The sequence below is a fragment of the Microtus ochrogaster genome, chromosome 2 (assembly GCF_000317375.1).
Source record: "Microtus ochrogaster isolate Prairie Vole_2 chromosome 2, MicOch1.0, whole genome shotgun sequence".
Taxonomy (NCBI): domain Eukaryota; kingdom Metazoa; phylum Chordata; class Mammalia; order Rodentia; family Cricetidae; genus Microtus; species Microtus ochrogaster.
This window is the reverse complement of record NC_022010.1, coordinates 13346865-13374632: the sequence shown is the minus strand read 5'-3', so window position 1 is coordinate 13374632 and position 27768 is coordinate 13346865. Positions and strand designations below refer to the sequence as shown.

At 49.8% G+C, this 27768-nt stretch overlaps 1 protein-coding gene across 6 annotated transcripts in view; it reads right to left on the bottom strand.

Annotated features, from left to right (window-relative positions):
* The window catches only part of Pitpnm2 (phosphatidylinositol transfer protein membrane associated 2), a 107094-nt gene that overhangs the window by 72806 nt on the left and 6520 nt on the right, over positions 1-27768 (bottom strand). The window contains exon 1 of one of the 6 annotated variants that reach the window (XM_013350013.2): positions 6848-7066. The exons of the other annotated variants lie outside the window; for them this stretch is intronic. The gene's annotated coding sequence lies outside the window, so the exon portion shown is untranslated. Of the gene's footprint in view, positions 1-6847; positions 7067-27768 lie in introns of those variants that run through there. 6 annotated transcript variants of the gene reach the window in all.

The following is a 27768-nucleotide window of genomic DNA, read 5'->3' as shown; positions in this document are numbered from 1 at the left end:
TGTAGCTTTGGAGCCTGTCCTGGAACTCCGTTGGTAGACCAGGCTGGCCTCGAACTCACAGAGATCCGCCTGCCTCTGCCTCCTGAGTGCTGGGATTACAGGCGCGCGCCACCACCGCCCGGCTTGGGCAGGAGTGACTTATACAAGGCCAGGCCCTTGCTAAGGAGGACCTGGAGGAGCCTAGATCTGAGCCCATCTATACCATCTCAAGGGGACCAACTGGTTCTTCAGCCCAGGCTAGCTACTGAGGGGCATCTCTGAGGGATGGGCAGCATGTGCCATTTAAGGATCCTCCCAACAAGTGTCTCCAGATGTGAGCAGGGACAGAAGAGACACCCCCCTGCTGCTAGCCAGGGATTCAGTGACTACGGGTCTCTGCCCCTTCTCTGGGTCTGTGAAGGCTCCCCACTTTGCACTGTGGCTTTGTCTGAGATTCAGCAGTGAGACACAGAGCTGCCCCCTGGATCCTGTGATGGAAGGACAGTCAGAAACACCTGAGGGTTGGTGAATGACAACGCTGCCCCTCATCTCAAGGCAAGCCTGCTCTAGGGAGCACACTTGAGTCTGTACTGGTGAGGTACAGAGCATTTGGAGGGCCTGTCATGGCCTCTATACTTAGGACAAACTTTGATATAGAATGGACATTTGGAGGTAAGCCCTGAGAAATTATAACCTGCTCTGTGCCCCTCTTATGATCAGTAGAGACTTGGAGCTGCAATCAGAGTGAGGCACAGTGGGGACAACTGCCCTGTTCTACACATCAAGAAGCTACGGTACAATGGGATTCAACAGGTCCCATGAGTCACACAGGTAGGACTCAAATCTGTATCTATGTAGCTGCCACTTTGTGCTTTCTACTGTTTGAGGAAGGTTCTTTCCCCCAAGCAGCCCAGTCCCCATCCCTTCTATCCCAGGGCCCAGTCCTGGAGATAGGACTTCAGCAACCAGCAGCACATCATATACCCCAAACAAATGAAACAAGGTAGCAAGAAAGTTTTTAAAACTAACTAATCCCTACTCCCTGCCTGAGCAGCCTTGACAAAGCCTGTTCACAGCCAAAGTCTGCCATCAGGGGTGTGCCTACATCTAGAAAGCTGTGAAGTACTTTACAAGGGCACAAGGCACCAGGCAGAAAGGGCACTAATATGGAAGAAATTGTCCTGCAGAAATGCCATGCCTCTTGTCCTCTATAGGCCTGCAAGGGTACCCATCACTAACCCTATCGTGCAAACCAGGAAACAGGCTCAGAGAGGCCAAGGCTATTTCCAGGACCTCATGAGCAGACTGATGGCAGAGGGAGAGAGGACAGGGCCTTTGGACTTGTTTTTGGAACTAGTGAGGGGTGTGACTGCTATGACACCAAATGGGAAAACTGAGGCAAAGAATGGGTAGCTGCTTAAAATACAGACACTGAGTTAAGCTGGTAGGTGTCGTGTTCCCCCCTCCTGACACCCTACCCTCACCCCAGCATTTTGCACAGTTCATTCATTTCCACCAAGCCTGGCTTTGTCAAAGGACAGTGGCAGCTCAGAGAAGTTCTCATGGAACAGAGCATGGACTCCAGACTCTCGAGCTGTGGGCCTAGAACTTGCTTGTGACAGCGGTCAAGGCTCTGAGGTTGGACATTTATGTGAAAAGAGCTCACAGCAATGAGCAATAAACGAAGTTCACCTAATAGGGGAACCCACTTCTGCATGATGAACCCCCAAAAAACAAAGTAAATTAACGAACAAAAAAACCAGTGCCCATTCCTGACACCAGTGTAAGATCCATCTTCCTCTCACCTAGCACGTGAAAGGGCACTCTGGGCAACAGAGCCTGACTCGAGCCCAGACCCTGGACCCCAACCCTGTTTAGGGGAAACCGCCTCAGGCTGATAACCCAGAAGATGCAGTTCCTGTCCCCCATGGTCTGTTACCTTATCCCACAGCTGCACAGCCACCTACAGCCTTTAGTCATTTGACTTCTAATGGATTCTTTAAGGTAAGGGCACTTCTGTGTTGCCCCACATCCTGTCAACTTTCTAGGAAGAGTCCTCGAGTGTCTAAGACTTTTTTTTAAAAAAATTATCTTTCTTCATAATCTCCAATTTTTATAAAAATTATAAAATGAAAACAAAAACTCCCCCCCCACACACACAAACACCAAGAATTGTTGATTACTCTTCTTTTGCACTGCCTGCTTCGTGTCTGCCCTCTCCCTATGCGCGTGTCTAAATGGGTGCATTACCTGTCCTGCCCATTAAGGAAGACACTGGAATGACCTGTCTATAAGCAGCCCTACCACCCCCACCTCCCGCCAACACACACTATCCGTTTCCAAGCACTTCACATCTGTTCTGAATGTTAGGTGTGTGAAACAGTGTTATCTCCATGTTACAGCAGGAGAGTGAGGGACACGCCCTACCACATAAGCCATTGATGTCTATGACCCTGGTATAAGGGAAACAGACTTTGCAATGCACACAGTCTTCCAGACTATGGGGTACTCTTAATCAAAGTGGGGGGGAGCAGGTATCTGGGTGTTGAATCTTAAACTGTAGCCTGGGCAGGAATCGTGAGTGAGAGGGAGGGCTGGGGCCAGGACTCCCTGCCACTGTTACTTCTAAGCCTCCTCGTCAGACAGCTGCGGTGGAGGAAAGGGAAGCCAGGTGGGACAAGCACTGCCTTCTTTGGCTGCCCTTCTGCCCCATCCAGGCTTTCTCCCAAGGCAAAAGCCTGGTCTGCTCTTCACCTGGAGCAGCTGCATGTGTGAATGATGAACGAGTCAGTCCAGAGAGCCGAGTTCTGGCTCTATCTTCATGGCACAGGGTGTTCAAACCCTGAGACAGCATGGAAAATGGGGTCTGCACAGCATCCACTGAGATGAAATGCTGAAGGTACCCATTGTAATGATCAGTAAGACTCCAGGACAGTCATATCAAACACATCTGCCTAGAGCTTCTCAGGAAACTGAGCCAGGAAATGGAAAAGGGAGAGGAAGCCGGGGTGCCCAGACATCCAAAAAGGAGCACTGTAGATGTACACATAAACACACCACATATTTATATAACACACAAACATGCCACAAGCATACATACATGAATCACCACATAAATATCCATATTCTCACAGAACACTACACATATATGAGCATATACACACGTTTGTACAAATCTCAATGCAAACACAAATACTTTATCCATAGCATATCACATCTATACACATCAGTACACCACTCACATGTACAGGATATGGTATACCCTACATACATAATGTATATACATACACATACCACACATATGTTTATATATATCCTCACATATAACAAACCACATACATACCACACATATGTACATTTGTACCTTCACAGTCACACACATAACACCACAAACAACACACTTTCACAGAGCCCTGTAGATATACATACTACACATATACTACAAATACAATGAGCATACTACATGAACACACTTTGAACATAACTCACACACAAACACACAACATACTACGCATGCCACAAATATACAGGAACATGCCATATAAAGCACATACCTCTACATAACACACTACAGTCATACAAATACCAAATATACACATGCACATAAGCTCCAATCATTCACATCACAGGTATTACACACAAGTGAATTCACATACATACACAGACCACACATATATGCACACAAATAAATGTATGCACCCACATATTCACATACACACATAATGTAAATGTTTCACAGGCTACACATTTACATGCATATTTATAAACAAAGAACACATATGCAAGCATATGCCCCACATTTATACACACATCACAAACCACACAAGCTATGCATTCTCAGATGCGCGTATTCTACATATGCACACATCCCAGACAGTTGTACATACACACCACTCACAGAGGCTTGCATCTCAGCACACCTTAAGTTTATCTGTCTCTCTCTGATAATCCCCTTCCCTTGGGGCCAGAGATCTTCAGTGAGTGAGCAGCTGCATGCTTCTCTTACAGATGAACATGCCAATCTCTGTAAATCCCCAAACACTGTCATACAGGATAAGGAGAGAGGGACAGGAGAAGGTGGGCTCTCTTTCTAGAAGTGGACAAGGACAATCTGCATTACTCAGGTAAGACTGAGCTGAAAAAAATGAGTAAAGGCACAAGTGCGTGATCCTGCAGTGCTGGAAACAATTATTAAGATCATGCGAGCATGAGCAGAATGTCAATAGATACATGAGCTCCTGCTAGCAGAAGGGGCACATGTGTTTGTGTGTGGTTCATGCTCATGTACATGTGGATATGCACATGCATGTGTATGTGTGTGCATACTCGGGAATAGCCTGAACAAGTGCTGCATATGTGTGTTCATGTATACACGTGCATAAGTGCACAAAGATGTGAGCGTGTGTACATACATATGTATGTATGTGTTCAAGGAAATTACAAGAACACAGGGGAATGTTTAACTCATGAACTTCCTTCTTCCTGCACAGTTGAGGTCATTCAGTAAATACCCCCAAGAGACTTTTTAAGAGCTAAGGACAGGGTGTTTAAGAGGGGACAGAGGTTCAACCTCCCAGACAGATGCTGTCCTAAGCCTCAGAATTCCTGAACAGGGGCAGAGCTGCCTGTCTCACCTGGGCATAGCCTGGTGGTCAACCTAGCACGGGAGAAATGCATCAAACTTGACCCTTACAGCATCAGGGCTTCATGAGGTCTGCACAAAGCACAGGCTCCCCCAGCTTCCCGCCATCCCTTCCCTGAATCCTGGTACTCCTGTCAAATTAAAGAAGAAAGAACCACTCACCGCCTGAAAGCCAGCCAATACGGTGATTATTCCAGTTTTCCTGGAATGAGCTTTCCACACTCTCGCTGGCTGAAGCCATCGGCAGCCAGGGTTCCCACCTCTCCAAGCTGCTCTCACACCCTCTGCAGCTCCCCAAGATGCTTTCAAGTAAGTCAGCGCTATGTGCAATCTCGCAATCACAATTACACTTGGGAGCATCCACTAAGCAAGGACTTGGGTGGGAGGAGGCAGGGCTGGAGGGCGGCACTCAGGGTCTACCTGGGATACAAGCAGTTGGAGGTGGAGCCTGCCTCTCCTTCTGAGCTCAGCTCTGGCTGTCCTTTCTGGGTTTGCCAAATGAGTGATCTGAATGGGTGCTTGTCTGGTCCTGGGGGAGCATGAAAGACTCCAAGACAGAAGGACCTGCTGTGATAGCAGCAGTGGCGGTGGCAGTACTGGACCAGCCTCCCACAGAAGCTGAGAGCAGAGATGAGAAAGGAGCTGCACTTGAGGCTTCCCTTTACGTGTCATATCATATTTTCCATTCTCCGACAAACAAAACAAAACCAGCACACGGCCTCCCCAGCACCAACAGCTCGTAAACCCATCAGATTTCACAGCCAGTCAACAACCCCAGACATGGGTAATGCCATTAGAAAGCCTGCACAGCACCAGATGCCAGGAGGGTCTTGGTGAGTGCAGAGCCTGGAAGCTCTGCTGCGCCTGCAGGAACACAACCTCCTTGTCCTGCCCATCAGGGTTGTTTTACTGCTCGGAAGGAGGCACTAGGAACATAGTCTATGGCAGCTCTCTTGTAGTTTTAAAGAAAGGGGTCATGGGAGAGATAGACCCAACCACAAAGCTACACAGGCCTTGAGCTGCTGTTGAGGTTCTGATGCCATTACAAAGCAATCTGTCAGGGAGAATGCAGAATCAAAAACAGAGCACAATCAGGTGGCCACAGCCTGACTTATCAACACGATCTTGAGTCTGCTATCCTCTATTCATCTGGCGAGCTAATGTGTGTCTCATCCTCAGTCTCATACCACCAGACAACTCAGGACCACACCTGAATGCTCAACACCTCTGCAGGCACCTGAGCTGGGTACCACTTTCAGGGCTGGATATGGATTCCCTGATACCACACCAAACTTTGATGCTCTCCATGAGTCAGACAGGGCCACTTGGTATGTGCTTTTCTATTTAAAGATCAGACAGGGCTTACACACAGACACCATTCAAGCCTGTAGCTTCTAAGAACTGGGTGCTAAATCCGGTATCTTCGGCCCTCACTTTCCATCAACACAGGAGATGTTCTTGTTGACAACCAAGGATTTTTTTTTTCCACTGCCAGCTGCACAGGAAGGAGGGGCCATGGGGGAGCTGCCTGTCCCCTGGGCTGGGCTATGGAGGGGTCAACACCACCAACTCCTCTGAATACCTTTCCCAGGGTGGGAAGAGATGGAGAATGCTCCCCCACCATTCTTAGAATCCCATTTGAAAGCAGCTCTGCTGGGTGGCAGTCCCAAGGCATCAGGGTGTGTGAAGATGGACACAGCATATACCCACAGGACCAGTCCACCTGAAGTCAGCTGGGAGATGAGTCTCCTGACATCATCCTCTTGAAATCATGGTGGAGGGACAAACATCCCCACACTGAGTGCCCATTTTCATAGGATTAAGGACTAGTCAGTTAGAAAGCTAGGCAGCCTGTAGCCAGAGCTCTGCCCGCTGGGGGGCACGTGAGCGTCTCTAAATTTCCTTCTTTCCTTGGTGCGACCACGCTCTAGGAAAGCAGGCTGTTCGTGCTCTAGCAATCACAGGCACAATGGGAAGTGCAGCAGCGCACCATCTCTGGCCCCCAGAGGAAGACAGGAGCTGGGCTACTCAGGAGAGGGGCTGTGTACCCCAGCTCTGCTGTAACAGGCAGTGCTCCGGCAGGCCAGGCCAGGCCTCTCCCTGCAGCTCTCCCTCTTTCCCAGCTTTTCCGAGAGAAAGCAAACAGACCCTTGACCAGATGGAGCCTTCCTCGCTAATAAACCTAGCCTAAGGCTGAGACATGTTCAAGAAGAAGCAGAAAATTACCTTTCAGGAAGCCAATGTGAGGTAAGGGAGGGGGTACAAAGTACCAGGGCTGGAGCCTCGCGCAGCAGGAGCTGGCTGGGGCCCCTCTCAGCAGCCCCATCCTGTAGACTCTGCTGGCTGCCCATGTGCAGGTCTCAGAGAGCCGCCCCCAGCCTGCAGTGCTACAGGCAGCTCATGCCTGGAAGTGGCAGCACACAGTCCCCTGGCTGTATAAGGAGCCACCAGACAGGGACAACGGAGGCAAAAGGAAGGCAAGCAGGATAGGAAGGGGTGGGGAGTGGAGCGGGAGGGCGGGAAGGAGGGAGAATTGATTCTCTCTCCTCCACTGGGACCACTGAGCTAAGTTGCCATGGAGAAAGGGGAGCCGCTGGCAGAGCTCGAGGCGGGCGGAGGAGCCATATGCCAGGGGAAGGCGTCAGCAGAGCCAATCCCACAGTTCTGCTGTGGCAACCTCCCCAAACAGGCCTTGGCCTGTGCACCAAGGCAGGGTGGGGCATGGCTGGACGGTGGGCGAAAACAGTCCTCCACTACCGTTACCCTGAAGAAAAGAGAAGCCCAGAAAGCTTTCCCCCTCTCTCAGGTTGTTTCTCTACCCTTCAGCTGGGACCCTGGACCTGCCTCTTTTTCATGCCACTAACCTCATGCAGCTTTCTCAGAACCCAAGGTCAAAGTCCCAGGAACAGAGACCCAGTCCCCTCCCCAGGATTTTCAGAAGCACTGCCTCTCTATCCTTGCCTCCTGTTTCTAAAACTCAGCCACCAAACCCTGAGTCATAGTTTTCCACCCTCAGGAAGGAGGGGATGCCCACCCACAGGAAGGCTTCTGTGGCCCAGAGCCACCCAGGCAGGAAGCCAAGATGGGAGGTTGCTGGGCACCTGCTGGTTAAAGAAAGAACCATAGCATGGGCACCCTGGACCAGGCCTACTTTGGGCCGTATCTCCCACCTGCATACTCCCAACCTTACAACTGCTGTGCAAACCCCACGGCTTTGCCCCCAGCCCCACACAGGCTCTGTGCTACAGAGGTGACTGGGGGAGTGCAGGAGCCTGGGCTGGAGTCTCGTTCCCTCTTTGGAGCTCACAGAGCCATCGCAAGTCTGGTCACATCTCTGTGCTTTCATTTCCTTGGTACAAACCGAGACAAGACCATTTTCTCTTCCAAGCTGCACTTCTGGGGGCACCGTGACGCTGGCAGACTTAGGGAAAGCTGATGCTGTGGACACTGTGTCCCTTCCTGCTCCATTTGGAAGCATGGGTGGGGGCAGCATCCAATGCTCTGTCTCCCCTGTGCACTTGGCTGGCAAACCTTAGGTCAGAGCATGGAGCAAACATCAGTGCTTCCACGCCTGTTGCTCTTGAGGGAACATCTGAGGACTACTATACCCATCCTGCCTCTGAAACCTGCAGCCAAGGAAACATTTTTTTCTTCCTAGCTCCCCCAACAATAATTTGTTATGAAAATGCCCCTGCATATGAATAAGCCAGAAAAACATTATAAAGAGCACATTCACTGCCCAGATTCCTACTGTGTTCTCACTTTTCTATTGTAAAATACACACAACACATAATTGACCATTCTCATCAATTTAGAGCATGCACTTCAGTGGCATGAAGAATATCCACAATGTGGTAAGGCCACCACCTCTAACTAATTGCCCAGATCTGCATCACCTGGAAGGAGACACATGGGTGAGCCACTCTCTGACTTAATCTACTGTCCAGACAAGCTTGCTTTGGGTGCTTCATGCAAATGGAATTACAAAGTGCATGCAACCTTTTGGGACTGCCTTCTTTCGCTTAAATGTTCTCAAAGTTAATACAATGCCATACCCTATGCAGGCTGCTTTGTTCCCTCACGGCAGAGTAACATTCTGTTGATTAGATAGACCTCATTGTACATATGTACACATCACAGGATGGACATGTGGGTTATTTCTACGTGTGAGTTTTCCTCTTTTTTAAAAAAAATATTTATTTATTTATTATGTATACAATAGTCTATTTATATGTATGTCTGTAGGCCAGAAGAGGGCACCAGACCTCATTACAGATGGTTGTGAACCACCATGTGGTTGCTGGGAATTGAACTCAGAACCTTTGGAAGAGCAGGCAATGCTCTTAACCACTGAGCCATCTCTCCAGCCCCCGTGAGTTTTCCTCTTATTCCTCCACCGCCTCCCAGAACCCGAGGAAGTGCTCTGGGCACTTCATTTCCAAGCCCCAAGAGACCCTAAATGGAATGTCTAGCCGCCTGTCTTTCCAATAAGCAAAGCTCACCCGTATCTGACATGGTGATGAAGGCAGAAGACTCCAAGTAGCCTTGGTCTCCTCTGTCCCAGGGAAGTTGCCAGCTGAGCAGGAGGACTCACAAGTACTCCCACTTCATGCCTTCTCTGACAGATGAAGCTAGGTTCCAATGCCACCAGCATTCCTGGCTGTAAACTGGTGAGTGTTCCCCTCTTTAGCCTCTCAGGTCTCTATCTTATGGCATCGCTCCAGAGACAAGGTGCTGCCTAACACAACACTGTATGGCAATGGCCACACTCTATGCCTGCACCAGCCAGGGCAGTCGTTGCTATCCCACAGGTCTAAGTGGCCACTGAGACTCAAAATGTGGCTAGTATCAGTGGGAGATAGAACCTTTCATTTGTTTTCACATTTATTTGTAAATGAAATTAAAGATTCACATGGAGCTATGATGATTGCCAAGGACAGGTCAGCTATAAAGGTAGAAGAAATAATGGCCTATCTCCTCAACTTCTGTCTTTCCCCTTCCTCCCTCTACTTACCTCAGCTGCCTGGGTGTGGGGATCTGTCTGTCTGCAGCCTAGCTCAGGGACTGTCTAGAAGGACAGCGGGTATGTGGTGGGGCTCTCAGGGAACCAGACAGACAGCAGCTGGGGAATAGGCTCCTTAGACTCCATAATGACAAGAGTCTCTAAACCTCTGACCTGGAGCCTCCTCTCGGCGCTGTTCTAGAACCACTGCCTTCCCTCGTCTCCCCCAGCAACTCCTGAGGTCATCTCTGGAATGTCTTCGAGATTGGAACTTTCCTACCATCTCCATGCAGTGGCAGAACCCTGTCTGGTTATGCAGAGTAAAACCTTGGTTCCGGGCTAGGCTGAGGGTCAGTTGCTCAGCAAGCCCCCCCCCCCCCCCCCGTAGCTGTTCCCAGTGCATAGATGGTCTCACATGATCCCAGACCACACTCTGATCCTGCCTAGCCTATGTGGGACAACAGAAATGTAGCCATGAAGACTGCAACAAATGGGGCAAATTTAAACATAGCCACAGCTAGCCTCAATCTCTGTGGTTTCCACATCCAGAGAGTCAGCCGACTACAGGCTGAAATGAAAATATTGAGGAAAAAGAATCCTGTCTGTACTGAGCATGTGCAGAACTCGTTCTCGACGTTATTTCCTGAATGGTGTCACTGTGGGACGGCTCTTGTGGAAATGGTGCAGTGTGGAAGTTCCTCACACAGCTCTATGGAGTGTTTGGCACTCCAGGTAACCTAGAGAGGTGGGTAAGGTGTCCAGGAGGACATGTACAGGTCACATGCAGTACTCTGCCTTCTACAGGAGGGGCTGGTACACTGGGGGCAACTGTTCTCCTATCCTGAGCTGGCAGGTGCTGCTGAGGGCAGGTCTGTTCCCTTCCTGCAAAGCTCTCCCTTGCCTCCAAGCTTCCCAAGCTCTAGGAGCAGAAGGCCCAGGGGACCCACCGCAAACCTGTAGGGACATCTTGCCTCCCACAGCTCAAAACCCCAAGTGGCCTCCCTGCCTTATCCCTGCTGTCCAGACTGGAGTCCACCTCTTCCCACAGGGCACTTATGCTGGCACGGTCTCCTCCTGTTAGCCTCTGCCCAAGTCCATTTTACTCGGGTCTTCCGACCACTTACTCAGTTAACCCCGACTCCTGTCCTTGATCCTCTTGTTTTTTCATAATATCAATCCTTACCTAACATACAATGTACTATTCGCTGTTTTTATTTTCCAAATGGAGGTAAATGTTAACAGTTGTTATCCTGATAGCTTGTAAGTGCTTTGTTCAGTGACACTGAGAACATTAACATGGCTATGCAGCCCTCACCACTAGCTCTATAACCTTTTCATCTCCTAAACCAAATCTACACTCATACACGCTAACTCCTCTCCCACCCCATGCTGGTACCCTCCATTTTACTTCTGTCTCTAAGACTCTGACTCCAGTGACCACTTGGCAGCATCATTACAGCATGGAATTACACCACTGTCCTTCTATGCTTGACTTCTATCACTTAGCAGTCCATCCGTGCTGCAGCATGTTCCTTTCTCATGCTTGTCATGCTGGGCAGGGTAGCACAGGTTTTTGTTCTCAGTACTTGGGATTTAATCTAGTAGGTGGATCTCAGTTAGTTTGACACCAGCCTAGTGTACAGATAAAGTTCCAGGACAGTCAGGACTACACAGAGAAACCCTGTCTCAAAAAAACAAAAACCAACCAAATAAAAAATAGAAAAAAAACCCAACTGTCTACCTGATTAGAATGAAGGCTTCTAGGCGGCTGTATTCATAGTTGTATCCCAGGGTACATGCATAGAATACCTGGTACACAACAAGCACTGAGCAAATGTTCTGAAAGGATGAAGAATGGGTGAGTATTCAGGCAGAGGGATGACGGAATGGACAGGCAGGTGAATGGGAAACGGATGGACGGCAGGATGACTGAATGCACAACAGTAGATGGATGGAGAAGCTGCAAGTTAGTACTTCAGTTCGCAGGTCTCTGCCAGGCCCAGCATTAGATGCATACTTGATTCCTGGTTCTACCCAATGACGTAGCCACTTGCCCTGAAGCCCAAGCCCACCACCCTTAAGGTGTGGCCATATTTAGTGTGGCAGGACTCTCCCCAAAACTTCACTAAGGCTCTTCTCACATGGTTAGCCCCTTTAGGGTATTCTTCTCAGATGTGGCGTATCCAGGGAGAACTTTCTAGAGAACTAAGAATTCCTAATTACAGTGTGTATTTGTTTTATTTCTGAAACAGGGTCTCACCATGTAGCCCTGGCTGGCCTAGAACTACTATCTCTGCCTCCTGGATGCTAGAATTAAAGTCTTGTGCCACGATGCAGGACTCCCAGCCGCCATCTAAAGATGCCTAGGAGACTCAGGCGACAGCCACCAGTACAGACAGAGGCAGAGAAGAGAGTGAGAGGCCCGGAAGTGCCTGGAACACACATCCCACCCAAGGAGCAGAGCCTTGTGGAGGGTAGGCTGAGGGCTGGCCTTCAGTCCTGCTCTGCAGCGGGGCCCACAACCCTGGAGGCAATTCACCTCTCACCTTTTCCACATCCTGCCTAGCTATTTACAGCCATCTTCTCTCTCAAAACTACTTTACTCATCTTTTTTTCTGAGCTGGACAGACTTGTAAATTGAAGACAAGAAGACCCCGCCTTCGAATCCAGGAGGCTTCATGATATAACCGTTACTTATCTGGGTCTGCCTGCACCCCTTGTCTTGGGCTGGGTCCTCAGGGTCTGTGAGTCAGGCAGACCTCAACTTGGGGATCCTATAAAGCTCAAGGGTCACCTCAAAGTTACTCTCTGCTCTCGGAGAAATGAGCACTGTGGCAGCAGAGTACAGCTGTACCTTTAAGTGATCTGGCCACAGACAGGAAAAACATTTGCACTCCATGGCTGTTTGCATCTTTGGTTATTTTTAGGGTGAACCCAGTTGCCTCCCCTTGGAACCAGATGAAGCCCCAGAGGAGGCACGTAGTCCTTTTTCCCAGATGGGGGGTCCTGCTCCTCCTTCCTTGGGAATGCAGTCTTGAACACGGGCTATCTGGGGGACCTGCCCCCCAGCGTTACACAGTGCACTCCACTCGGGCTCACTTGAGGGATCGAGGCACCAAAAGCAGCTTTGCTACTATTGTGAAAATCTGCTGCCGACATCAGGACCACCTACCTGTACCCAGAAAGCCCCTTGCCACTCCCGGAGTCTGAAGGGAAGAAGATGTGATGCAATCCCCTACCTCCAACCAGCAGTCCCAGCTGATGGGAATGTCTGGCTGGCGTATTTCTAGAACAAGCGGCAATTAGAGGCGATCTTCTCTCCTGCCCCCCCCAAAACAGAAATAAATCAGTGCTACCAATCTCCAGCTAATGATTTCCTCCATTAAATTAAAAAGAAGAAGAAAATGTTTTTTAAAATGGATTACCAGCCCTGTGCTTTCAGAGACCACATGACCTGTCAGCTTCTCTCAAGTCCGGATGCATCAAGGCCCCTCGATTAATTTTTAATAAATAAGACAATCACAGTGTAAGAATCACCACCAGCCTTCCCCCCCGCCCCCGCGCCCTTCACACTGGAACACAGGGCTGGCCGTTAGCTGACTCAGGCACAGAGAACTCTTTCCATTTCACAAATGGGAAGCAAGGCAAGGATGAGCAGCACTTAGGCACTCAGCCCAGGATGCTATGGAGCTGTGGGAGCATGATGGAGTGTGGAGCAGGGTCTGTGCATTTCCAGGTGCTCCTATCTAGAACCCAAGCAGAGACAGCGGGAGTCACTGCCACCTACTGAGTACAGATGGAGGGGCTTCACACCTTTTCATCCCCTTCCTGCATCACTTCATGACACTGCACAGACACACAGCTTGTTTCAAAATGTCTGCTCCAACAACATCGATGGGCCCAGAAAACATGTTGCCTGGTGGTAGAAGCCAAATTCAAAAGGTCGCATGTCCTGTGAGCCACTCTGTGGATTGTCCAATAGAAGGACATCCACAGACAGCATAGTATGGGAAGGAACAGCATTTATCAATGGGCAGAGTATCTGTTGGACAGATAAAAATATTCTGAAAAGCTGGGCAGTGGTGGTGCACACCTTTAATCCCAGCACTCAGGAGGCAGAGGCAGGCGGATCTCTGAATTTGAAGCCAGTCTGGTCTACAGAGCGAGTTCCAGGACAGGTTTCAAAGCTACACAGAGAAACCCTGTCTCAAAAAAAAAAAAATAAATAAATAAACAAACAAGCAAAATTCTGAAAGCAGGCTGAGTAAGGGATACCACATGGCATGGTGAATACAGTCCATGTGACTGACCTATGTGCTTACAAATTACCAGCGTGGAAGAGTTTACAGTACGTGTAAAATTAAAATGTCTTATAAAAATACAAGACAACAAGCCAGGCGGTGGTGGCGCACGTCTTTAATCCCAGCACTTGGGAGGCAGAGTCAGGTGGATCTCTGCGAGTTCGAGACCAGCCTGGTCTACAAGAGCTAGTTCCAGGACAGGCTCCAAAACCACAGAGAAACCCTGTCTCGAAAAACAAAAACAAACAAACAAAAAAAAACAAGACAACAGAAGGCCACTTTTCAAATGCCATTTGGAAATACAAAAGTGCCAGCCACTCCATGGTGACTATTGCAGGCCCCTCTCTTACCCTTGTGTTGCCCAGTGCCTCTGGGCTAAGGTTTCCTGTTTTGTTGATAGCTTATGGCATGCCAAATGCCAGAGGGCAGGCAGGGCTGTGAAGGCCCAGGGAGTACCTTGTCTAGGAGGGACGGAGGGGCCTGTGTACTGGCCATCTCCTCTCTCTGGAATGCATAGCCCCAGATGTTACATAATTTGCTTCTTTTGTTTATTTGTATTTTTACAGAGTTTTCTCTCTGACCATCTACAGTCAGAGAGAGGCAGGGAAGATCACTGGGGCCAGGGAGGGGGGCACCACAAGCAAGGACAGGAGACCCAGAACCCAGCCTGCTCATGATAAGCACCCAGCCCCATGGCTCTTTCTGGTTGGAGGAAAGCCATTCTGAGCTGACTGCCAAGGGCTGGCACTGCTGTAAACCAGCTAGAGGGCCCTGGCAAGTTCCGTCATCCCTCAGAGGCTTGGGCTCCCTTCTACACTGATGGGGACTTCCTAGTACATATCTCTCAGGTTTTTTCACAGACTACATAAATGACGCACAAACAGTGTTCAACATATGGCAGGGCCCTGGTCAAGTCATAAATGGTAAGGACAAATGGATTAGGACCATAATCTCCCCATCATGTAGGAATGTTCTTCTTAAGAGGATCAGGGCAGCCATCCCAGAAAGCTCAAGAAGGCCACCATGTAACTCTAATCACTCAAGGGTGACCAGGAGCAGGGCCACCCTGAGCCACACTACTGAGGCTCACAACATGCAGATGAACTGATTTGACCCTTTGCTCTATATTTTACATGCCTAGAAACCAAATTGCAAAGAGGTTAGTAATTTGCCCCCAGGTCACACAGCTAAGAGGTGATGAAACAGGATTTAAACTCTGCTCCACTCCTCCAGGCTCAAGCTGGTCAACGTTGTTCCATAGCCTATCAGAAGAAGCAAAGACCGAAGTACAGAGGAGCCTGGAGCAGGCAGAGGCTGACCTCAACTGCTTCCACAGCCCTGACATGGGGATTGCATGAACCTCGGGAAGCCTGAGGGAAAGGTCTCAGAGCACATCTCCTGGGAACCCCACAGGATGGCGGGACAGGCCTGGTGCATCTTGAGTCTCCCCAGGGTCAGGACTCAGAGCTCCATACTGCATTCTCCTAGTCTAGCTGTTTAGGTTAATACAGCATACAGTTAACTCCCTCTGAGCCAGGATTGGGTGCTAAGAGATGATCTCCATACCCCTGGCTTATGAGGTTTTCCAAGACCCCAGAGAACCACAGACATGGGGGTCTTTCACATAGGTGGAAGATTCTATGTGCACAGCAGAAGGGGAAGCTGCTTCCAACTTGGTGGGATGGTGCTAGACTGCCCTCCAAGCAAGTCCCTAGGAATACCTAGAAACTGCCAGCGGGCGATTTATATGCCGCTGCAAACAGAACTTCTAAGTGGGTCCTGCTAACCCTCTTGCTCCAGGGGCCCACAGTGAGCAAGTTAAGATGTAGACGTACAGGAAATGATGTCACTGTCTCAAAATCCTCCCAGGACCCCCTTCACATTCAGAATCTTGTCCAAAGTCTTCACCATGACCTGAGTCCCCCAGGATGGCTCTCTGGCTCTCTCTTTACTTCCTACGGCCTTTCTTCTCTTGTTCTGTTTAGTCTCACTGTTTCTCAAACGTGCTAAGCATATTTCTATCCCAGGACCACTGCCCCTGTTGCTGCTGCTTTCTTCCCAAATTTATATAGGTCTGCAGAGATGCCCTTTCCTAGCACCCTATCTAAAACCTCTCTCTACTCCCTTCCCTCGCGTGCTTTTCTTCCTGCGGTTACACTGTTGTCCTAGTTACTGTTCTATTGCTGTGGAGAGACATCATTCAAGGTAACTTACAGAAGAAAACACTAAATAGGGATGAGTCCACTATGAGCATGGTGGGGACCATGGCAGTGAAGAGGCAGGAGTGGTGATGGAGTGATGATGGAGCTTACATCTTATCCACAAGCTGGAGACTGAGAGGGATAAAGATACACAGAGAGACAGAAACAGAGAAACTGAGCCTGTCTTGACTTTTAAAAACTCAAGGGCCACCCCCACTTCCTCCAACAAGGCCACACCTCCTAATCCTTTCCAAATAGTTCTACTAACTAGGGACCAAATACTCAAATATATGAATCTATGGGGCATTTCTCATCCAAACCACCACAATGATCAAAAGCGTATATTTTAGGCAGGGATTTCATGTGGCTTCCTGATCCCCAGTGCTCAAAATACACCTAACACACTGGTGGTATTTAAAATGTTGGCTGTTGGCTTTAGAAGGTGGACTGTAAGTAGGGTTAAGGTGGGAGTGGCAGAGAAATATAGAGCTTAAGTAAACAAATGCAAAGTAACTTATATGATAAGCTAAGATTTTCTTTGCCACTACCACCCTTCAAAGGAGTTTTACAGGTGATTCTAACAAACCTCTGAAAAACTGAGGGAAAAGGTTACTCTTTATGCTAAATAGGATAAGGAACAGGCTCATTTCATTAACAAGATGCCCTTCAAGTAAGCCCTAAAGCAGGAGAGGCAGGAAGCACAAGGACTCATATGCAGTGTCACTGCAACAATGTTGCCTTCTCTGGAAATGTCCTTCTCATCTGGCCTCTGTGTTCCCCCTTTGTCTTCCTCGCCCTGGTCACTAATGTCAGCCTGATCACTAATGACATGCTGTTTATATGTCCATTTCTGACTAATTAAAAGACAAAATAGGAACTACATCTCCTTCAGTCCTAAAAACATAGCAGGTATTCAGACATGGCTAAGAGAATGTGTAGCATATATGAAAGGCTCAAGACAGATGACGCGTAAGAGAAGCCTTCAAGGGCTGCTGCTGTGGGCACACGGGGTCACAGTGTCTTGGCTGGCTAGTTCTAAGCCATCCTTAAACATGTGCAGTGAGCACAGGTGGCAGGACCTTGGTACGCTGAGAGCACTAAAGTTTGTCTTTTTCAGGTTCCTTCTGTGAACAAGAAAGTGACAAACAGAAGTCACACTTCCTCCCCAGCGAGGCTGAGGGGCACCTAAAAGGACAATGCTATCTAGCTGTCTACTTCTTTATGGAGCTCCATCTGAGGTCCTTTTTCCTCCTGGTGTAGGCTGGGGAACAAAGTGAGAAACCTGGAAGCAAGGCTGGCATCTCAGGCGGCCAACAGGTCAAGCTGAGGGAGAGGAAGCAGAATATAAGAGTGGAGAGGACAGACTTTCCCTCCACATTCACAAGGGTCCAGACATCCCTGCTTCACCCCGGTACTGCCATTTATCAGACAAGTCTGAGACGTCCCTGCCACACTGCTCTAGAACGAGGCTGATCTTTCACAGTCTCATCAGCCCTTGGATACAGAACATGAAGCAGGGCATCGCTGGGCCCTTCCAGACCATGGATACAGCAAAGCAAGGCTCTTTACAGAAACCCTGCTATGGCCATCAAGACATGCAGATACACATCAGAGCCACCAAGAGGCACCTTTGCAGAAACAGTTTTGCCCTGGATACGAAGATGCCTCAGTCCAGGAGAAAAGGAACTTGGTAGGCACAGAGCCCCGTGCAAGATCTTATGGCTGTGTGAAACAGCACCCACCCTAAATAATGGTTCAGATAATAACCATTCACTACCTTACACTGGCTGGTGGCTGTGCTCTGGGTCATTCAGCAGCCATAATAAGATGGCCAGGGCAGGGGCTATGGTCATCTGAAAGCTTTGCTAGGGCATGAAGGGCCACTTCTGAAGAACCCACTCATGTGACTGACATCAGGTGTAGGCTGATGGTCATAAGTCTACCCCTGCATCTCACCATAATTCCAGAACTTTCCAGAGAGCTTCTCCATAGTCCCCACAGGACAGCAGCTTTCAGGGACAAATGAAGCAAGAGAAAAAAACAGAGAAAGCTCCTCTGTCTTTTATAATTTTGTCTTAAAAGTGACACTTCACTTGCAACACCCTACTAGATACACAGGTCAGCCCCTCGATGTGGGAGGGGACAACATAAGGGTATGACCATGGAGGCAGGAGGCAGGACCCTGCAGGTCACCTGCATGGCCACACTGTGCGCCAACCTTTGATCCTACCTGTGTCCTTTCATCTTCCAGGCAGTCCTTGAAGGCAGGCATTTTATCTCTTTACAGACACAAGACACGAAGCCCAGAGAAGGCAACTGCCTGAGTCCTGTTGGCCATTAAAGGCCAGCCAGTGTCTGATCTAATCCAGCTAGTTCCCAATGAAAATCTTCTGGGCAACTTGGGCTCCAAGGGAGTCAGAGGTCTGGCCAGCCATACAGCCATGTTACAGGACTGCTCCTCAAGAGCCAGTAGTTTAGGGCCAACAAGATAGCTCCGTAGTAAAGGCACTTGCCACTAAGCCTGGGACCTGAGGGTGACCCCTCGGGCCCATATGATAGAGAACTGACTCCACCCATGTGTCATGGACTCTGTACTCCCCCCATACACATGTACAAACATACAAAAATAAATATTTTTTAAAAGACCCAGCAACTGCTCTAGGTATCTTAATTTACCTCCATCCTCCATGACTGTCAAAGATTCCTGTTGGCCCCTGTCCAGCTTCCTTGGGCAGAGAGACCCAGTACTGAGCTAGGTGGTGACATGGTCATAGGCACACAGGTGCCGAGAAGCAGGAAGGGCTTGGATCACTCTCAGTCTTCCCTTGCTGCCAGGCCTGGCTGCCCAGCTGTAGGTGGCCTTACAGAAACAGCCAGGAGATCTCCTCTCTCTATCTGACCACCCCACCACCTGCAGAGGTGCCTGGCTTCACAGCAGGGTCCCTGTCCTGAGCCACTTCATTAGGAGGCCACCTGCTTGAGGTGCTTGAGTGACCTGCGGCAGCAGGTGCCACCTCATGGGGTGTGCAATTTACAGCCACTCAGAAGTATAGTACCCAGGTGACAAATGCATCGGCTGCCAGCTGCCAGAGCCTCTTGGTCTCACAGGAGAACATAGCTGAGGCTTATCCATTTTCCCCACTTTGTTCTTACACCACTCATGAGAAGAAAGAAGCAACCCGATCTATACATCTAACTTTTCCACCCGGAGCTCCATGGTTCAGGGTACAAGGAACTCTTCCCCTGTGTGGTGAAAGTTGGCTGAGATCAATGAGACTCAAACTGGCACACCACTCACTCAGAGAGCCAGTTCTAGCTAGTGAAACTGGCACACAGGAATGCCACATGCAAAGCAAGCACTAGGTGGGCCATGCTGACTCACGCAGGAATGCACCTTCCGATTGACCCCAGCCCACAGAAGCCTGGCTGCTGGCCTGAAGTTTCTCACAGAAGACAAGCCACCATCTGGGCTCTTTCATGACCTTGGAGAGTCACGCTATCCTGTCCACCTACAACCTGAGACCATGTACATGGCAGTATACTCTTCTCTCACTCATCTTTGGGGTGGCTGGGTTGCAAGGGGAACTCAATGCAATTACTGGCTTCTGTCAGGCACCAGTCGGAGAGGCACTCCTTGAGGTATCTCTCTGATTTCCTTGTTCCTTCACTTTGTTTTAGAGGCTGAGGGATCCGTAGGGTGGGGTAGCCCCCTAGTCAGCATTCAGCTTGTATGGACGTGATATGGATAGGTCACTTCATGAAGTCTGAGACCCCAGTGGTACCTTTGGACTAAGAACTAGCAGAAAGGGGCTCTTCCTGTGAATAAAAGGACCCCATTTTCCAGAAAGCACTGCGGCAGGGCATAAACATGGTCAGCAGTCACTGTTTGAAAAGACAGACAATCAGAGCAAGATTAAACAAATATTTAACTGCCTTTCCTCTAATGCCTAGGCTGTTATCAATCACACTGGTTCTAATCTGGGTTCAATTTCCGGATCTGCCTGCAAGTCTCCTCCAGGCCTCCGATCTGCTCCTCAAAGAAGAAACTGAAGAGGCTCTGGGGCTCCTGCCTCCTGCTGTGGCCTCCTCAGGCACAGCTGTGTCTGCCTTGGATGAGCCCTGTCCTCAAGACCTGCAAGATCTCCCTGAGTCCTGAAAAGAGAAAATGACAACCTCCAGACAACCTGGGAGACCCCCATTTTACAGGTCTCATAAGTGTTCCTGACAACCAGCTGTGTAAGAGAGGTTGTCAGACCCGGAGTCCAGGCTCAGCCTCTAAGTTGATCCCCGAGGGCCTCTGGGAAGCTGCTTCTGTTTACATTCCCCACCAGTGTGCCCATCCCCCTGTCCCCTCACTAACTCATAACTGTATTAAGATGTAGAGTCATCCTTTAAAAACTCATTGGCCACCAAATGGGGATAGCTCATATGATGCAATGACTCAGCCATAAATAAGGAATGACAGACTGATCCACACTATGAGGATAACGTGAAAACATCATGTTGGGCGACAGATACCAGAGTAAGAAGTCAAGACTACAGGATTCTATCTCAATGCAGCATCTAGGACAGGCAATGAAGACAGACACAGATTAGCCTGGGGAAGAGGGTCTGAAGAGAAGTGGAGGGTTCTGAGGAGATGAAAATGTTTTTAAGTTGACTGTGGTGATAATTACACAATTCAAAATATTTTAAACAATGCCAGGATCAGCACTTTAAATGGGTAGATTGAATGGTATGTGACTATCTCAATATTTTTAAATATTTATCTTGAATAAATATTTAATTTAGAATGCTTATTTTTAAATGCAGGAATTAATAAACTAACCCGAGTTCGGCCCTGCTGAAGGTGACTCCAGGTAAAGGCCCTACACTCCCACGTGCCTTCTCTCCTCTTGCCCTTGGGGAAGCAGCTCGCATCCCCCTCTCAGAACCACCCACCTGGGGCTGGAGCTGGGCTGGAGAACACAGATGTCAGCTCTATGGAATGATCCAGATGGAGTCTAGAGACCCAGCAGACAGAATGTGGTCCACAGAAATGTGGTCCCCCACACCCCATATATTTCATCCCTCCTACCCTGCATAAAGCTGGATTGCCAATGAACAGGGTTATCTTGTCTCTGAAATAACAGCAAGGACAAACAGGCACCTGAGCAGAGACAGCCACCAGTAGTCATCAGGCTCAGCTGTCTCCTGCCCCCACTTACTACCAGCACTAGACACCCAGAGTCTCAGAAGCTGGGGAGGCAGGGCCAGTGGGGCTTAGAACAGAGTGTAAGGTGGCACAGAGCCAGCAGGCCTAGGCTGGGCTGGCACTGTCTGAATGCTCTGTCCAGGGGCAGTACTACCTGCTTCCCAGGGACCAGCCCCTCAACTCGGACAAAGGCCCTCTTCTCTAGCCATTTGAGCAAGAGATGTGGGCTAGCCCATATGGAAAGCATGGGGGCTATGGAGCCAGTTTTGCCGCATCCTAGGGTCCCCAGTTTTTTGTTGTGGAACTGCTAGCCTGGCCAGGAGAACTAGGCAGTGCTTTTAAGAAGTTCTTGTCTCATCTGAAGTTCATCATCCCTGGGGAACCACAGACTTAGAGGGGTAGCCTGGGCTCAGAGTAGCAGCTTAGTCTGGAACAGACAGAACTAAAGTAGTTAGGGAATGTGGAACCCTGAGGTATGTTCAGATGCTCAGAAAGCTCAGAGGTGGCTTCCCAGGTAAGGCAATCCTGACTGGCCCCAGTTTGGGGCCCGACATCCTTAAGTACGTTGAAGGGCAGCTAGCCAAGGCCTGTGTTTGCCCCAAAGCTTCAAATCTGGTGCATGTGGCTCACACATGATGTCACGGAGGTCTCCATTGGCCTCTCTAGCCCAGGAAAGTCAGCTTAAGTGCTCTGGAGACAATATCCAAACAGCTGCCTTTAACTCTGGCCATAAAGCAAGGGATTGTGGAAGCTGACCATTGGAAGAGTTCTTCCCCTCACAGCACCATAAATCACGCCCTCCATCTGCACTGGCCAGAGAGAACTCTGTCAGAGCCCAGGCCAGGGCCCCGAGTCCTCAGGCCTGCCAGCTTCCAGATGGTTGAGGAGGAGGATGGCAGCCTGCAGGAGATGTGTCCACACTTCATCCAGACCTATTCTAGCCTATAAAAAGTTCTTTTAGCTCTATCCTTAAACCTGGGCCAGCGGGGGTCAGGCTAAAGGAAGAAAGGGGAAAAGAAACAGAAGGTTTCACAGTCTCCCCAACCTTCTGGTGCTAGCACCCTACTAACCTTTACTGCCCAGTGAGGGAAGAATGAAGCAGCAACCACCCACTCAGTGCCAGCAGAAGGTGGATTGGACTGTGTGCTGTGTGCCCAGCCACTCATGCAGACCAAGAAGCTAAGCTGGAGTAGCTTGCTCAAGGTCGTCTGGTTGGATCCTGATCTCTGACCAGAGGCCTATTCCCATTCTTCTTAGCTGTTCTTCCACAACCGAGGGAAGGAGGTGGGCACCACAGGAGGCAAGAGACCTAGTCAGGCAGGCACCAATTCCTCTGCTTTCATCAGTCACAGCCTTCCTGAGCCTCAGTTTCTCCCTCTGTGTCACATTGCCTTAAAGGGACAGCTAAATGACCAGCTGTATTGGCTGCCGTGCCCTGGCCTGTTCATATAACTCTGCATACACACCAGGTGGGTGACATTTTAGGGTTCCCATTTCACAACGTGACAGGTGAAAGCTTAGGAGGGACAGTGTCAGACAGCCCAAGGGCACAGAGTGGCCTTCTCTCAGACTGGAATGCGGAACCTCCAGCAAGCACTTTCTTGTTTTCCTAGGAGGCAGGTACACAGACAACAGCCCAGCTTGGCCAGAGGTACAAGTAGAAAGAGCCAGCTTGATAAGGAAGCCAGGAGAGTATAGCAAGCTGTAGCATGGATTGTATGACCATTGGCTAGGAAGCAGATGGAGCAAGACAGAGGGTTCTAGAAAGTCTCTGGGGTCCCTCCATATCCCAGCAACTTCATGAGTTCCCCACATCCCTGTTGAGGGGGAGAACAATAGCTGTGGGTACCAGGATGGCCTAGGTTCTCTGTGGGTACCTGGTGTGTGGCCCTCCCCCTCCTGGGGTGAGTTTCCCCAACCGAGAAGAGGTCTAGAACCGAAGGGCTGGATAGAGGGTCCGCATAGGAACAGCAGAGCTGTTGATTTTTCATCATCAGCCCTTCACAAACACCACCTCTGTCCTCAGCCTCATTTCATCACCCTATTTATTAGCCCATGCTGGCAAAACCACACACACAACAGTATTTACATCATGAGACTGTGGTCTAGTCTGCACTCAGGGCTCTGTGGTCCCTGAGAAGATGTGTTTATCTGTTCCTTGTATAGCATGCTTTCTTTGGAGGCTGAAGTTCTGGGTTCTGCCTCACTGCAGAGGTGAATGGATTCAATTGACAAGCAGGGATTCAAACACTGTGTTAGGAACAGCCTATTCAACTTAGGGATGTGGGAGCTTGTCAAGAAAGACTTAGGCCAATTCCTGGGGGACTGCTTATCTCTGCTGTAGGCCTGGCTACTGGCTTTGGCCAAGCTTGCTGGACAAAGTCACCCTTGAAGAGGAGAGCTAAGCAAATTGGAACTGATGGCTCTGTGCTTGTCACAAGGCCCTGCAAGCCTCAGCTCATGGCCGCTCAGCACTGCCATCTTTAGAAACAACTGTCTCTTGGGCATGCACCCATGAGCACATACCCCAATTTTACAGGACCTCATGAAAAGAAATAGAGAAAAGAGAAAAGAAAAACCTTCCAGGTATTCAACAAAGACACTGTAATGTGCTCCCCCATCCCCTGCCTGTCACTCACACAAAGTCAAATGAAACTTCTAAAATACACACCAGTTCCTGGTATTCCTCTAAAGCCCCTCGACATTCTCCTCCATTCCCAGATGCCATCTAAGCTTCACCCTGGACAAGGTTCCACTTGGTTCTTCCCTCAGCCCAGCTTCCCCCAGCACAGTCCGACCAGGAACCACAGCCAGAATTCCAGGCTGTCCATAACAGACACGGGCTTGCAGTGCCTCCTTCCCTTGCATACCCAACCCCACGTCTGTGCTCAGCAAACAGCCTTCTCCACAACCCAGTTCAGATGTCAGCACCAGAGCAGAAGCCCCAGCTCCTATAGAGTGTGGCTGTCATTTGCATGGGTATCACAAAAGCATAGCGCCTTGTCTCCTCCTATGGCTCAAGAATGCCTTGAAACCAAGAGCCAGACCTAGTTCATCCTGGCAGTAATACTGAGCGCACAGAGTGCACACTTAGGACTAAGCCGCAAGTCCTTGCACATGTTACCCACTCAATAGGCCAAAGTGGTCCTGTGCTTTCCTTTGTCTCCTGAAGCCCTACAGCACAGGGAATACATGGGGAAAGGGAACATGATTCCCTCCCTCAAAGCCGCTCTCATACAAGACAGCCCACTCTTGCAATCTCCAAAACACTCAGGGCATCATTTATCTATACAATATTAATATACGCCACTTCTCGCTAGGTCCAGCTTCATGCTCTAATGCTCAGCCCTTGTTAAATGAGGCCACAGAGGGGCTCCCGGGGCGTCACTTCCCATGACGGTGACTGCATGGCCATGGTACTTTCTTCATGGTGAGTTCCCAGGATCCTTGCCAGCTTACCGACTTTTAACCTTTCCACAAGAAGTGAAGCATCTCTTGAGCACAGCACAATCCCCATCCAGCAGCCCCAGGTAATTGCTTCTGGCTGAGAGGAGGCGGAGGAGGAAAAAGAAGGGAAGGCGCAAGGAGAGGAACTACAGGATGCCAAGAAAGGCAGGAAGATGGAGACAGGCATGAGTGGGGGAGGTGGGGCACAGCCACAGGTCAGGGAACAGCTGGAATTCCTGCCCGTGTGAGCTCAGCCCAAACTAGGGTCACCTGGTGAGCTGGCCTGGGGTCCAGCAGTGGGAACAGAGATGGGCAGAGATAAACAAATTGTGCTCTCACAAAGAGGGTGGGTTTAGAAAGGGCAAAGCCAGGAAAAGATACCAAATGAGGTATATGATAGCCTCCAGCAGGAGCACTGCCTCTTCCTCCTCAGATCTGCTACACCAAGAGAAACTGAGAGGACTGAAGGCTACAGGGACATATTTTTATATTCCCCATGCCATGTGGCTTTCCCCAGGACCCGCTTGCTGGACTTGACATTTCCCTTCTACAATGGTTACTTGGTACTGAAGAAGCCCACAGCAGTTCACCCTGCTATCTACAGCCCCCAACATATACTGCAGTCTTTTTCTTCCATCTCCTTAGCAGAACCTCTCTCCACCCCTCCTCTACCTGTGATCCCACAGGAACAAGTGTGCTCAGGCAGGGAGTTGGGAGGGATTTCTCTGAGTGCACACACACAAGCACGCTAGCCTGGCAGTAGCAGTGGTGGCATGGCTGGGGAGGTGTTCCAGCAGACTTATTTATAGCCGAGCCCCCGTCCACACGTTCCCCCAATGCTGCCTGCCTGCCTGCCACTGGGGCTTTTCAATCTGTGTCTATATTTATCACTTGAAGCCGTTGGGATAATGGCAAGGCCAGAAATAGCCTTGAAGACATTCACGTGAAGCTGATGGGCAGGTCCCCAGATCCCAGGTTGACCTCACCCTAACATCTGCCTCTTGGCAGTAGGGAATGGGGAACAGCTGGATGCAGCCTGGGCAGGCAGTTGAAGACAGATGGGAACAACATAATCCCTCTTTCCCCGCTGGCCTTAGCCCCTGTAGTGAGGCAGGGGACACATCTGAACTGATATATCACAGCTGCCAGGCCGAGGGGAGACTGAAGGTGACATGCTTTCTTGACGTCAGCGTGCTAATCAGAGCAGACCTTCCAGCTCAGAAAGGAGACGAGAACCAAGGCAGCAGGTCCAGGCTCACCAAAAGCAGGTCATTGCTACCCTAGGGAACAGCCCTCCAGTCTGACCCTCAAATCGAACCTGGAATGTGCCTGTGGGGGAAATGGAGACTGTGTCCTGCTTCTTACATACCCAACACCTTTCAACCTCAGTTTGGAGACAAGCCCCTGCTCCATCTCCAGTGGCATGGTGGGAGAGGTCAGCATTCTGAAGGCCTAACATCGTCCTCCAAAAAATGTTGAGGCAGACACTGGGGTCAGAAGCTAATGACACTGTATTCTGGGCTCTTCCAGAAAAGTGATACGCTGAGGTCCCATATAAATCCTGTTCTTCCATGGGGATAGAGGCTAATCTACAACGCTCTCTGAGAAACTGGGCTCTGGGTGCTCGAGAGACCTGGAATAGATCAAGTGGAGCTTCAGGGACACATCAGAACCATAACTAGTGCTAAAGATGCAGCAGAGAGCCAGGGTAAGGTCAGAAACGTGGGTGAAAAATGAGGTTCCTTCTGCTGGTAGCAAGCACACAGGGCCGCAGAAACAGCCACAAGGACAGTGAGTTCCTTGAATCCCATGTTCTCCAAGTCTCTCCCAACAGCTTGCTGCAGGACCAGCCTCTGTCCTGCCCCCTCCTCCAGCCTTACACTTGAGCGGCCCAGCACTTCCTGGAACTTGGATCCACACACAACTCTGAGTGCTAAAGGTGCTGATTTGTGCCATTCTGTCTGCTTTCTCCCGTTCTCCCTCTTCTAAGAGATCTTCCCGCTTTGGGCAGCTAACTGTTGTCTTCTCACTGCCCCGGCTGCACTGCTGGCCTCTCCAGCCATGAATCACAAGCTCTAAACTACATTTGCTCCTCCATTCCAGACAGAATATTCTTCTACCTCATTGGATCCTACTTCCTGGCCAGATGAGAGCATGAACACACCAGGGTGGTGACCAGGACAAAGGCAGATCTGGGCGCTCTTGTCTGTGTTGCCAGTGCTGTTCGTTGGGGAACTGCTGCTCTGCTGGGGTCTGTCAACAGAGGCAGTAGCAGGGGAAGAGACCTACCTCCTGCTTGTAGGCTGCCAGCCATACCTACAGTGCTGGGGCTTCCCAGGAGGCATCTTTCTTTCTTTTTTCTTTTAAAAAAACATTTACAGGTTGGGAATGGTAGTATATATGCTTAATCCCCATGTGTGGGAGGAAGAGGCAGAAAGATCTCTGTGAGTTCAAGGCCAGCCTGATCTACATAGAGAATTCCAGGCCAATCAGGGCTACGTGGTGAGATCTTGCCAGAAAAAAAAGGGGGGGGGGAGGAAGAAGGAAAGAAGAAAGGATGGAAGGAAGGAAGGAGAAAAGAGGAAGGCCAGCTCTAAAGGGCACAGGCAGGCAGGACCTGGCATGGCCACAGCAGCTGATATGTGTACAATTTGGTCCTAGGACTCCACAGATGTTTACCTGCTCAGTCCTCTCAGAGACTTAGAGTAAACCCTGATACTGCTCATCTCATAGATGGGGAAAGTGAGGCATAGAGAGCTAAGGGGCCCTGCCTAAGGTGCCTCAGGCAGACTGCCATAGAGCCAAGATCAGCACTGTGGTGTACTTGCTAAAGACCTGACACTGCAAAGCTGACCATCTTTTCCAAGTCTAAATTATCTTTGGGGGATCCTTCCTAGCTGTTCAAAAACTGCACCTGAGCCGGGCGATGGTGGCGCACGCCTTTAATCCCAGCACTCGGGAGGCAGAGGCAGGCGGATCTCTGTGAGTTCGAGACCAGCCTG